Source organism: Schistocerca piceifrons, unplaced genomic scaffold (genome assembly GCF_021461385.2).
Source record: "Schistocerca piceifrons isolate TAMUIC-IGC-003096 unplaced genomic scaffold, iqSchPice1.1 HiC_scaffold_1872, whole genome shotgun sequence".
NCBI classification, from domain to species: Eukaryota; Metazoa; Arthropoda; class Insecta; order Orthoptera; family Acrididae; genus Schistocerca; species Schistocerca piceifrons.
Window position 1 is genome coordinate 234,343 of NW_025727759.1, and position 12,861 is coordinate 247,203.

The 12,861-nt window shown below is 44.6% G+C and overlaps 1 protein-coding gene across 1 annotated transcript in view; it reads left to right on the plus strand.

The window, feature by feature from the left end:
• Positions 1-7,090: 7,090 nt before the first annotated feature.
• LOC124741135 (BTB/POZ and MATH domain-containing protein 4-like) overlaps positions 7,091-12,861 on the plus strand; it is a 48,951-nt gene continuing 43,180 nt past the window's right edge. Inside the window, exon 1 of the mRNA XM_047248663.1 lies at positions 7,091-7,323. The gene's annotated coding sequence lies outside the window, so the exon portion shown is untranslated. The remainder of the gene's footprint in view (positions 7,324-12,861) is intronic.

Consider the following 12,861-nt stretch of genomic DNA (forward strand, 5'->3'; position numbering starts at 1 on the left):
TTCTCAGACAAAAATCTCCCATTAAAGTAACTCTTCAACCACTTACATTACGCTTTTCTTGATTTTATTACATCAAATGCTACAGATAGTGACGTGTTTCGAGAGGTACTAGCTATATTGTTTCGAAACGGCTTTACTTACTGGACACAAGGCAAGTGAGCGGATGGTTTACCTCACTTGTTAGAATGGCTGCCCCCATTTTTTTTTCTGACTACGGACCAACTCCACACATCAGTTTTCAGATGATTTAAAAATTTTATTTTCTTGAAAAACTTGAATGAGCAGAATATTGGAATCTGTGCAGGCTGGCTTAAGATTCTTTTTGCTTGTAAATCCGTTATTGGTCTCACTGTTGGTGTTGATGTAGGCGTATTAGCAAAAGCAGTTGGCACAACTTTTTCAGTAAGTTTCGGAGCTAATTCTTGCCAACATTATAATCTCTCCCTTATCCACAGCCCGGTCGACATGAATGCAAAACTTAGGGCGTCAAAATAACGTCACGTTTGCAGAAACTCCTGTGAACTGTAGGTTGCCCTTAACACAGCTGCAAGATCACACCGCAGCGCTAACTCTACGGAAGATGAAATACACTACTGGCCATTAAAACTGCTACACCAAGAAGAAATGCAGATGATAAACGGTTATTCATTGGACAAATATATTATACTAGAACTGCTATGTGCTTATATTTTCACGCAATTTGCATAGATTCTGAGAAACCAGTACCCAGAACAACCACCTCTGGCCGTAATAAAGGCCTTGATACGCCTGGGCATTGCATCAAACAGAGCTTGGATGGCGTGTACAGGTACAGCTGCAACACGATACCACAGTTCATCAAGAGTAGTGACTGGCGTATTGTGACGAGCCAGTTGCTCGGCCACCGTTGACCAGACGTTTTCAATTGGTGACAGATCTGGAGAATGTGCTGGCCAGGACAGCAGTCGAACATCTTCTGTATGCAGAAAGGCCCGAACAGGACCTGCAACATGCGGTCGTGCAGTATCATGCTGAAATGTAGGCTTTCACAGGGATCGAATGAAGGGTGGAGCCACGGGTCATAACACATCTGAAATGTGACGTCCACTGTTCAAAGTGCCGTCAATGCGAACACGGGGTGACAGAGACGTGTAACCGATGGCACCCCATACCGTCACGCCGGGTGATACGGCAGTATGGCGATGACGAATACACGCTTCCAATGTGCGTTCACCGCTATGTCGCCAAACACGGATGCTACCATCATGATGCTATAAACAGAACCTGGATTCATCCGAAAAAATGTTTTGCCATTCGTGCACCCAGGTTCGTCGTTGAGTACACCATCGCAGGCGCTCCTGTCTGTGATGCAGCATCAAGGGTAACCGCAGCCATTGTCTTCGAGCTGATAGTCCATGCTGCTGCAAACGTCGTCGAACTGTTCCTGCAGATGGTTGTTGTCTTGCAGACGTCCCCATCTGTTGACTCAGGGATCGAACAGCCATGCGGATAAGATGCCTGTCATCTCGACTGCTACTGATACGAGGCCGTTGGGATCCAGCACGGCGTTCCGTATTAACCTCCTGAACCCATCGATTCCATTTTCTGCGAACAGTCATTGGATCTCGACCAACGCGAGCACCAATGTCGCGATGCGATAAACCGCAATCGCGATAGGCTACAATCCGACCTTTATCAACGTCGGAAACGTGATGGTACGCATCTCTCCTCCTTACATGAGACATCGCAACGAAGTTTCACCAGGCAACGCCGGTCAACTGCTTTTTGTGTATGAGAAATCGGTTGGAAACTTTCCTCACGTCAGCACGTTGCAGGTGTCGCCACCGGCGCCAACCTTGTGTGAATGCTCTGAAAAGCTAATCGTTTGCATATCACAGCATCTTCCTGTTGGTTAAATTTCGCATCTGTAGCACGTCATCTTTGTGGTGAATAAATTTTAATGGCCATTAGTGTATTAATAATAATAGTAACCTCAGAGTTCTTCAGATGATCCAGTTATCTGTAATGTATTGTCTGCAAGAAGCTGCATAAATATTCAGTCAGATCTTGATAAGAATTCAGAGCGGTGAAAAAACGGCAACTTGATTTATATGTTCATAAATGTAAAACTGTGCCTCCAGAAAACTAAAAAGTAATATTCTACGACTATATCATGGAGTCACTGTTGGAGTTGGCCGACACATAAAAAGTACCTGGTATGAGAAGGAATGAAGACATACGCTTAGTTGTAGGTAAAGCAGGTGACAGACTGCAGTTTACTGGTGGAGAGCGGTCAGCCTACAAAGGACTTTGCTTACAAACCACTCGTACCACCGGTTCTAGAATATTGCTCAAGTGTGTGGGACCCGCACCAGATACGACTAACTAGGGATACTGAACGTATACAGAGAAGGGCAGCACGAATTGTCATGGATTTGTTTGACCCGTAGGAGTGTAACGGAAGTACGCAAGTAACTGAACTTCCAGACTCAGACAGACCCAAACTATCCCGAGAAAGTGTATTAACAAAGTTTCAAGAACTGCCTTTAGATGGTAATGCTAGAAATATACTTACAACCCTCTACGTACCGCTCACATAGGGATCGTGAGGATAAGATTACAGTAAGCACTAAGCGTACAGAGGCATTCATTCTTCCCGCGCTCCATACGTGAATGTAACAGGAACAAACCCTGACAACTGGTACTGTGGGACCTACTCTCTGCCGCGGTCGTTTGCAGAGCATGTAGATGTAGATGTAGATGCAAATGTAGAAGATGCTGTTTAGCATCGTATTATCACAGCGTCTTCCGTAGTTTCGGGTAATTCTCGTTCTCATTTTCTTTTCTTTTTTCATCGCATTGCATCTTAGTTTTCGTTACATCACAGACGCAGGATTTCTGCTGCAGATTTCTTCTGCACTTTTTCGAGCCGGCCTATTCATCCACAGTTGTGCCTACTTGTACTTCGGTCGATTCCAAGTTGAGCTCCCATTTTCTCTTTCAAAATTACCGAATGCTGTTTCTAATTTCAGCTCGCAAGTACTGTGGATTCCTATAAAATTTTAATGATTCCAGTGTAAATGGATTGCCTGTAGCTATTTGTTATGATTTGCCTAAGGCTTCTGTGCATCATCGAGCGTTTCCTTAACTGTACTTTCCAGTTCCAAAACTCCTGCTGTTTATTCCCTCCAAAGTGTCTCGATAATGTCCGTACTTGGCTTACATACAGGGTGGCGCACGAAATGTGTTACCATTTTGTTTTTGAATATAAACTTTATTGTCAATACAATCTGAAAGGAACATATACTACAATGAGGAGCCGTCCATGGAGATTTGTTCTAACTGAGCACATGCTCAATATGTCCGCCATTGTGGAGCCAATTTTGTCCGTCATTGAAGCGAGCTGGAAGCCTGAGTGAAATGATCTGTACGTCGAAATGCTCGTGTAAAAACTCATAGTCCAGACCTCAATCCATGTGACTTTCTTCTTTGGGGGTACCTAAAGGAAAAAATTTCCCCGAAACGTCCACTTGATTTAATGGAGCTCAGAAAACTTATTTTTCAAGCTTGCACTGAAATTGCGGAAGACATGTGCCGTAGGTAATCACTAACTTCAGTATTCGTTTGAAGGAAGGTCGGAAACGAACTGGCGGACATATTCAGTATGCGCTGAGTTAGAACAAATCTCCATGGGCGGCTCTTCATTGTAGTATATGTTCCTTTCAGATCGTATGACAAAGTTCATATTCAAAAACAAAATGGTAACACATTTCGTGCGCCACCCTGTATGTTGCCAGTGAACATGGGCATTCGTTTTAGTAGATTAAAGAATTCCCTATGATCACCATCAGTCACATCCCCCATGCTCCTGTTCTAGCCACCTGGCAACCAGCCTTTCCCGCTCACTCTTTTCTGTTCTACTTCTATCCCACTTAACCTGTATCCTGCCTCTCCAAGTGCCGCGAGGTTTGAGGCGCCGTGTCACGGATTGCGCGGCCCCTCCCGCCGGAGGTTCGAATCCTCCCACGGGCATGTGTGTGTGTGTTCTTAGCATAAGTTAGTTTACATTAGTTTAAGTAGTGTGTAAGTCTAGAGACCGATGGCCTTAGCTTCTTCAAATTGCGCAGTGTCGCCCTTGATTTTAAGTTCTGAACGTTTCTTCCATATCATCATCAATTTCTGAGCTCAGTGATTCTACTGTAGTCGTTAAGGTGCCATATTCGGCAACTAAATCTCAGTTCAGCTCCTCCTTTGACGCCAGCAAGTCTGCAGTCTGCCTTTAACTCTTCGCTGTGTGCTTATTCTTTTTATCAGCGTGGCCAAATTGGCCAATCATGTTCTGCTCAGAGCTACATGCTCTGCTGCCCTCTGTTCACTTATCGTTGCTTCAGCCTCGCCCGCACTCACACTTAGTAAATTGTGCACTCGACCCGAAACACTGCTAGCTGTGAGTGGAACAGGCTGTGCACGTCCTAAATCTAAACATCTCCGCTGCACCACTGAAGTCTGGCTCACTCATTTCTCTCGCATCGGAGGAACCTACTGTTTCATTTTGCACATTTTCGTGGCTAAAATTGGGGAGAATCTATCTCCTACACGTCTCTGTACCTTCGCAGTCTCTTTTTTTGGGCATTTCGCATACTGACTCCTCACCACCTTTTTTTCTTTTCTCCTCGTACTGCTTTTGGAGCGACTAACGTAACTATTTTCGAATAACGCAAATGAAAATCTTATACAGAAAAAACACTACCTGAAACACACTTAAATAACATGCTGAATTTTTATTAAGTTCATCACACTGGCTAAACAAGAGTATTCATCACAAGCAACCTGATAGAATGAAAATGAGCTTCACACGCAATTCCCAGCGCAAAATCATTGTCACACCGAGGATTAATTACATTTAAAAAACTCCCCAATGAAAAGGATTACGACGAAAAGCTCCCAAAGTACCATAAACACACTTCACACAAAATTCAAAACAGGCATCAAAGACGACACTGTTTCATAAAGCAAGCAACAACGCTGATCAACCACAATGAAGTAATTGTGTGAGATCTGTAGAAAATAAAATTTACATGTTAGTACACCCTAACAATGTCACAGCATCGACATAAGATCCCTGGGGTGACCGAAATCCTGTGCAAAAGGGTCTCGCCATTATGAAGGCTACCTGTTGTCCGCAAAATTCAGATTTAATGGCAAAGTCGGTGTTCCGAATGAAACCTGTTGCTGACTTCAAATACCAACAGCCACCAGGCAAACAGAGGTTATTTTCATTTCATTGAGCACGCACCAGACACACAAACTTAGATTGTGGCTGAAATTCGTTCATGTACTGGAAAAATAGCCGAGAAAACCACCACGTGTCAGGCTGTTGTATGAGCTAAGGAATGAAATATCCTCGTACTGGATACACAAGACAACATATTACAATTTTATTGATTGATCGCTATTAAGGGAAGATAAGAACTGAATGATTTGAGGGAGCTTGACTAGGAAGCAGAGTGGCTCTATGAGGTGGTATGTAAAGAGCCACTCGACATTTATGTCTGAATTAAAACACACGAAAATATTAAATGGTGCTTAAACTTCGACATATGGTACGTCTCTCTCGAATGCAGCCTCCAAATGCGGAACCCAATCTGCTAAATATGGGGTAGGATTTACTTGATGCAGACACTGACCATCCATACATTACATAGTTTTGAAGAATGCTTGCTTATTCTGCTTTTAAGTACACTGGGACAGAGAGCAACTACTTTCGGCAGTCAACTTCTGAGGACAAAGGCCCATTGCAAGAATTCACTATAAATCCAATAATTAGACAGTACAATTACTGAATAAGAGCACCTCTACTCTGTACTTGACAAAGAATTTTATGTTCGTTTTTGGCCTCTAATATGAGACACACAACTCGTGTGGGGAATGAAGTGGTTCTAGCACTACACATTCCACCCTCCAAAGGGACTTCACAGTTGAAAATATTCTTTCCACAACAATATTTGTGTATAGTACAGCAGGAGCAAAATTCACAAGCGTGTCTATATTTTTACATGAAGTACCTGTACTTTTAAGTGTGTGGAATATATCACACAGTCTCTTAACTGTTTCCAAATTAGCTTTTTCCAATTCCTCAAATTTCTGGGATACAATGTTCACGCATCGTATCTCGTCTGAAATGTTGCACATTAGTCTACTGCCTTAAGAATTATCAGAAAATTTAAAAGTTCAGCCCAAGAAACAGTTTTTTTTTTTTTTTTTTTTGTTATCCAATGAGATGATTTCAGAGGTTGAGGTGGAGAACTCTACTTTTCCGAACAAGTCACAAAAGTGTCATAGAATTGGTAAAAGGCTCGTATTTTGACTGAGTGAAAGTACCTTCTTTTCCAAGTTAATTAAAATGGTATTATTTCTTGAAGCAAGCTGAAACTGTGGTTATTTCCAACTTTTGGATTGAATTTAAAAAAACATTTTCAATGGGCATTGTGTGAAATGAAGCCAAAGAAGTGACTGTCGGTTCTCGAAAATTTGTTTCAGCAACGTGGGACATGTATTCTGAGATAGAAAACAAGATTTCAAAGGTTCACTACATGTCAATAACTTTTGTAACTCCTGGCAACAATGACAACCATCTAGTTTTAATACTACCAAGAACTTTCCCGTATCCAGTATCAACGAAATCACAGAAAGATTTCAGTTGGTCCACACGTTGAGGGTAAATGTGTCGTCCTCAGTGTAACTTGAAGTTAAAGTAGTACGTGAGCCCAGGCACCGATGATCTCAGCATTGATATCCCTGTAACGTTCTTTAACGAAAACTTGTCACACTCGTCCGTCATTTCTGGAGTAGGAAATGATCGATACGAATCGCGAAGCTCGCGCGTAAGTCACTGGCACTCAGCACGATGACGGAAGATGTTGTGTTCACACCTCTCCTCGTCCCGTGACCAAAATGCAGCGTGTTTGTTCCATCTTTGCGTTCACCAAAAGCGGTACTGGGAAATCGGTTTAGGAAATCCGGTTTTTGGGGCGCCAGGCGAAAGGGGGGGTGGGGATGTTGCCAGCTGTATAGCGCGGTTCGAGATAACTGACTGCGGCGTGGGTGGGACGCAGGCGGTCCGGCAGTGCCGACACAGACGTAGACGCCCTGCTGCAGCCGTTCCCTCGCCTGCCGCGCGAGCTGGCAACGCCGCCCCGTGACGTCAGCGCTGGGTGGGGCAGCGGGCTGTCTGTGCGGTCCAGTTGTGACGCAGCAGCCTGGAGGGAAGCAGCGTGCCACGTTGTCCTGCCTGCCCAGACAGAGTTTGTGTATATTGTGTCTGCACGGGAATACCACAGATCGGTAAGGCAGGAATTTATGGGAGCGGCGGATGTTCTGCACGCTTTTGTGTGGTTTTTATCGCGTAACTCACTCACTGCTCTTGTCGAATACTTGTCTTAATTTGAAAAATTACGACCGCTACGAACAAAGGGGTGGCTAACAGTGTGTTATATTACCGTCTTGAGTGTTCAGTGATTTATTGGTCGTTACTTATGGCCTTGCTCCAGTCCATGAAAACTTGAGCGAGAAGAACGTGGAACGAATGGAAAATAACCCCACATTCAGTCGGGTAGTGTGTCGATGTCCCAGTGTAGATTTTCACAGAATTCACGTAGAACAGGCATTTAAAATGAAAACCTCGCGTTTTTGATTATGTTCGTAGGACGCAAGTTTACGAAAACCATCAAACGCAGAACTTTGCAGTAAGCGAGTTTTAGTGCGACAAGGCGTGTAGCGGCTTGCAGGCGTGGCAGAAATTTATTTTTTAATGTTTCGCGTAATGTGGCGGAATTCAGACATCTGAAATGTTGTCAAGATGTACTCATTCAGAGGTATAATCTTAAATTGCGGTTGTCACACAGTAAGAGAAGTACCGAAGTTGGAAACATTGCGCGTCGCGAGGTAACGTGACTAAGGGCGCTGAAATACGCGGACGTTAGTCAGACAGTATTTCAGAATGAGGGCCGTTACCGACTTCCAAGAAGCTGCACGCAAGACTACAAAAACTGGAGAGATTTTTCCGCTACCCCCCGGCCACGTTGTCGCTGTTCATGGAGTCAACTTAGACATCAGACGTATCGTTGTAGTTTATCGGTACCTACCTATTCGCGACGCAGTTTGCAGACAGTATCCCCACACCCTGTAGGGTATCTGCAAAAATTACATCGTCGTACGGCCCACACATCAGTAGACATGACGTGTCAAAAATTTAGACGCGCGATAAACGGGCTTTTCTTTAAAAAGCAGCGCAAATTAAGCAGACTATGTTTACCCAGTATTTCAGAATGAGCACTTGCTTTCGAACACACATTAAGAACAATTTCAAACCGTTTCTAAACTTTATCTCGCTTACATGCTTAACATCAGATATTACACACGTAAACTCGTGTGCAAAGTAATGAGACGTCGGAAGCTGTTTCGTGCGTGGGCGTTGCGGATCCTGAAATCCGTTCGCGAATCGCAACTCGTGGCGTGACGCCGACGCGGTTGTGGCGATGAGACGCAGTACTCGCCTTCATTTGCGTATTTTCACAATTTCCTGGAATTAAGGTTATGGTCAACGAGCAATCTGTAGCTTTCCCCAACACCCTCATTACACAGAGGCGACCATCTGCGTAGTAGTTGGCGAATTCTTGGGAATTTATCGTAATGTTTGTGCTTCACGAAATAAACATTTCGTATTTTTTATCGCTCTGTCACGTCTCCTCGTTTGTGATTTGCTGATGAAATTTTTTTTTACACTCTACAACGCTGCATCGCTTTGTTTGGCTGTTCTCGTGTTACTATTTGTCTGATGAGAGAGCCCGGTGTGTCGACAAAGCAACGCGTCAGCGATCTGTGAGACGCGCCGTGTTGTGTGCGGCCTGCGCTTCAGTCGTATATTATGTGAGGGAAGAATGGATGTCGGTGATTCTGACGCCGTCACTTACCAGCTTCTTCATTTCACGTTCAAATTACACGATTAAAGTGCAGTGTAGATTTCTATGTGCAGGCACTAATGGCGGGAGAACCTAGATTTAATTTGTGCCATTTCCAGTGCAACAATTGCGACAATCGAGGTAGATTTGTTCTTAGTTTCCGTCATAGGGCTGAATCACGTCAAAATTATTTGTGGGGGCATTTGCTAATTATGTTTGACAGAAACCTACAGTAAACATTATTTCGTTTAGCCAGATACTGTTACAGAAGCCTTACCCGTTATTGATGGTAAGTCCCAGTTTCGGAATCGTGGGTGGCCACTGACGTCGCATTTACAGACACTTCGGCATGACAAAATACTGAACACGACCCGTCTTGAAGAGTTCAAAAATGCCATGTGTCAGTTAGACTACACATCGTCGTAAAACGCAAATTTGAATACCAAAACCATAAAATTGACAATTTTATCTTCGGAAACAGGTAGATCAACACGACGACTGTTCAGTGTGCTCCCCTAATCCACTGCCAGCAAAGAACGCGTGACGTCACAGAAAAGTGACTGTCGTCACACGTGAGGGACAGGATCATTTGATAAAAGTTGCACGAATTTTATGTATAATAAGTAACCCGGAATCAGTGCTGTAAATGCCCTTCACTTCTGTGACATGGAACTATGTGTGGTGGTTTTCGTATTTATACTCGCCTATCACAAAATATACAACGCAATTCATGCACGCCGTATTAAAGACCTGTTCAAAACGTGTCGTGTGTAGCGAGATAAGATTTGCTGAATTGTAGAAAACTGTGGCGTTCACGGATGAACAGTAGCGGCAGCCAAAACAGTTTCCTAAAAAGGCCTCCATTTAATCGCGAGTGTGTGGAATCAGCTCTTTAGCTCACACACAGATATCCAATAATAAGGGAGTAAGGTCACTCGTGACTTAGGAATGTGTAGGATGTTTCCGGGTGCTTTCAATTCATTAGGTGTTCTGTCCACCAGCAAAATGTGATAGCTGCATAAAATTTCACACTGTGGTGTCTCGCAGGATATTTGGGCCGGCAGTAAACGTGACTCAACGTGGAGACGGTGGCGAGCTGTCGCCCTGACACGTGGCTGAGGGTAGCCTGCGTGCAGGAGGAACCGTGCTGTACCACTGGGTGCTTGCAGTCTCAAGTTGAGCCACTCGCAGAGCTCCATCGTGGGCTGTGACTGCTGTATCGCAGCGAAACTTGGTATGCTAATGCGCCCTTGGGGAACCGATTTACACTGGAAAGAAATGTTCCCATATCTAATGCATTGGGAACGGAATGTGGACAGGAAGGGACAAACAAGTGAGAGAGGCAGAATGTCGATATTATTAGCCGCCACTTGCAGAACTTGTTCAGTATGAGCACCGGAGACTTCCGCGAGGTGTTGCACAGTGACAGATTCGGACCTGGTATTGGAATTGATTTCCTCCGGCGCCAACTGGTTTCGCGTTAACGCATTAGCATGTCTACAGTATTTCGCTGCCTTACCATACTCAGACCACAGTGGACTTGGGTCAGTAGCTGCATTTTACTTACAAGCACCCGGTACTTGAATGTCTCAGACGGAGAAAAAACGGTTCGTGAAAATTTCGCTGTCGCCTTGGTGGCCCATGTGGTCATAAACCATTTAGTAGTTAATCAGTGAAAAAAATCTGCAATTTTCTCAGACCTCCGTCGTGTGTTTCACTTTTCTCAAAGCATCAAGGCTCTGCAAGTACCCGTATTTCCAGTACAGACGGCTGCCTAAACTGGAGCAGCTCGCAGCTGCTGATAGCGGCCGTCGACATTGACCCGTTGCGTAATGGTGTGCTGCGTGACGTCACACGGATACAACAGAACGCGTGGCTGCTATATTATTTGTAAAGTGTGTTGTGGAGAAGTGGTCCGTTGCTTAGCCAGAGTTCTGGTACAGGTTGTCAGGTTACAGTATGGTTGTCACTCAGCGGAGCCAAAGAAATGAAATGTTACAGTAACAATTTTTGTGTGGCACGTATTTCACGCATGTTAGCTTTCGAAGAGTGTTGTATGTCCGTTTTGGTGACGCACAGTTTGAATCGGCAGGTTCAGTGCTGGGCACCGCTTGTCCCTAGTGTGGAGGCAGGTCCACACCTGTGCAACTTTGCGTGTGCGAGAGACGCACGCAGCCTGTGCAGTCTGTGCAGCCGGCCAGCCGCGCACGCCCCCGACACGTGAGCACGGCGCCCCGCGGCAGCCCCCACTCTCCGGACGAGTGCAGACCGCGCTCTCCCGCCCGCGGTGTTTTTTGTCTGTTTTTTGTACCACGTCTCACGGTTACTTTCCTGTGTTTCGCGCCCTTCCAAATTTTCGCAAGCCCATTGGCCGAGTGGTCTAAAAAGAAACAAAATGGCTCTGAAGATCATCGTGCATACATACCTGTGACGCGAGTTCTCGGTAACATCCAGTATGGCCTCTACTTTGTGTAATCAGTGATCGAGTGGCCTTCTGCTAATATTTCAAGTTCATTTGAGTCAACCACAGTGCAATGAAACCCTATTTTAATCGCTAGATTTTCGAAAATAAACATTAAGAGAAACAGGGCTGTACTAGAATTATAAACATTATGACTTAAATATAGGAGACAACCGCAATTACGACACACACAGTTTAACTACACAAACCCGTGACCAGTTTCAGATTTTCAAACATCCATTGTTAAGTGCTTTTGCAAGCTGGTCAGTACTTGCGTTAACCGCCTACGGCCAATCCAGCGATGCCAAATTTCGTCGTTTAGGTAGCAACAAACATCGATGCTCCCTGAAGGAATGAGTAGTCGAAACAACCACAAGTGCAACATATCGAGGTAAGATGTACCCGCCACAGTTGTCTCACAGTATTAAAACGGCCCATTCAGCTTCGCCAGTCACACTGCACAGGATACATTAACCCTCGGCGAATCTCCTACATGCACCGAAATTTGGTGAGGCTTTTCAGTACGGCACACTCTCACATTGCGGATCTAAACTTTTTCAGAAAAGTGTTAGTTGCTTTGTCGCTGAATATCAGCGTGGGGGCGAAATGTCCATCCTCAATTGATCCCTGCAATGTGGCGCAAATCTGAAGGCGCCGGCCGTAACAGTCCGCTTTTAATTGTTGTAAGGGATCCAGACGGTACGGTTTGAAGTGTAACCGCCGACGCACTGTCTTCCACACACTTTGCTGCGGTGTTCAGAGTTCGTGGCTTTTGCGTGCTGTTGACTTGTGTGGACTGCGTACAGAAATCTTGTTCAGCCCCCCCACCCCTTAAACGGTTTTTTTGCAGCTGCCACATTTGGTCAAATACCTCGCACGTTCCAACACATGAAAAGTCTTGCCTTGTCGGCATTTTGGCAAGGCGCTGAATTCGTAATGGCATACAATCATATTCGTACACTTAATACTTCGGAAAAATGTGAATTCTGGAAACGAGTGAATCGTTGATGGTAGCCCTCTGTCTCGCCTTTTACCCGTCGTCCTTAGTTTCTGCACCAATACGGTACTGAGCAGCTCAACTCATGATCTCGATCCCCTTGCTCATTTTACACAAGGCCAAGAAGTCTTTAAATTCTTAGTCAGTCTGGTTGACAAGATTGCATTTACGGATTATTTCAATAACGTACATAATATCTGTACACGTAATGTGCCTCCAGGAACACCCGCGAAATGTTAATCATCAAAGTACTTCTGTGCTCCTACAATTAACCACTGCAGCGCCTAATATTTAATTCACAGAATCTGGTACTTTCTGAACACCCGTGGTTACACTTCACGTGCTGACTTTAATCCCAGTACATACACTGTGTACCTTAGTATCGGGAATCTTTCCGTAAGCAGCGAAAGATAATGTACGTAAATTATAAGTATATGCCTACTTCTACTGAACCCATATTACTC